Genomic DNA, 1,435 nt, shown 5'->3' on the forward strand with positions numbered 1-1,435 from the left:
ATTCTTTCACACACAATACATACACACATTGTTGAGGCCTGGTTAACCCGACTATGGTTTTGCGTTCAGTTAATATTCTAAAATAATTATAATTGTCTGTTTATTGAATCCGTGCCTAGATCTGATCTATTAGTTCACAATGAAAATTACATATAAAAACTTTTATTTTGTGATAAAAGACAAACATGTCATTTTTTTTCTACACATACACATACACTGTAAACAAGCTTGTATTGATAAAAAGAAGGGAAAAAATCTGCATAAACAACAAATAAAAGTAAAGAGCAAGATTAACTGACATTAATCCAAACGAATTTTTTTCTTCTTCAAAATATCAGATATACAGCTCCTGTAATGAGAGTCGGTTCTTTGACTTTTGCTATTCACTCTCTTTGGAACCACCTCGCTTGTAGTTGCTTGAGTTGAAACACACGAACTTGTATTTTCTCGCTCAACTGATCGAATGTGGATGCGCCTCCTTCTAAAAACGCCAAGACTTACGGAAAAAAAACATGATCAGATTTTAGCACAAGATAAAGGACATTCTGAATAACCGAAACGAATTAAACACTGTTTCATAACTCGTCACTAAGCAGTGACTTCGTATTTCCATGGACGCCATACACACACACACACACACACACACACACACACACACACACACACACACACACACACACACACACACACAGAATGATGAAGCATCTATGCATTCTGTAAAGAAGAATCTAATGTAGCATGATTTCTGTTTATTCAAAATAAGTGTTTGGTTCTGGCAAAGAGGAAAAACGTATATCATTTTACTAGATCGATTATGGTGCAGCTACGAGAAGTATTTACAAAGATCTTTTGCACATTTTTGTTTGATTTTGCTGCTATACAGAGATATTTAAAGCATGAAGCTAAAATCATTGATACTTCTTGTGTTGGAAGAATGGGGAAATCCCGCCTCCACACCATAGGTGTTGCCATTTCGATAAACAAACAATTCGAGGATATCGCATTTGAGGAATATCCAACTACAAAATCAACGATAACTAGTATTACATGTTTTGTGATCACTTATTTGAAGAAAATGAAAGATTAAATGGCTTACTTAGTTTTAAAAAATATTCATTAATATACTCATTGGTTATTTACATTCGACCAATCACACTCTTTGTTACAAACTACCTAGGGTTTTAGCCTCATTTACAAAAATACTATTTACGCTATGTTTACTTCGATTGGTTGCCAGATGTACAAAAGTGGGACCCAGAAAGTGTACTGAAATATAATTCCGGAACTGTACATATATATCTACATATATGTATATTCAAATATGTAACACACATATATGTGTGTGTGTGTGTGTGTGTGTGTGTGTGTGTGTGTGTTCTGAGGAGGTCGAAGGCCATTTCTTAGTATATGACCTTCGTCCAGCATACCAAGCCCT

The sequence above is a fragment of the Penaeus vannamei genome, chromosome 11 (genome assembly GCF_042767895.1).
Source record: "Penaeus vannamei isolate JL-2024 chromosome 11, ASM4276789v1, whole genome shotgun sequence".
NCBI classification, from domain to species: domain Eukaryota; kingdom Metazoa; phylum Arthropoda; class Malacostraca; order Decapoda; family Penaeidae; genus Penaeus; species Penaeus vannamei.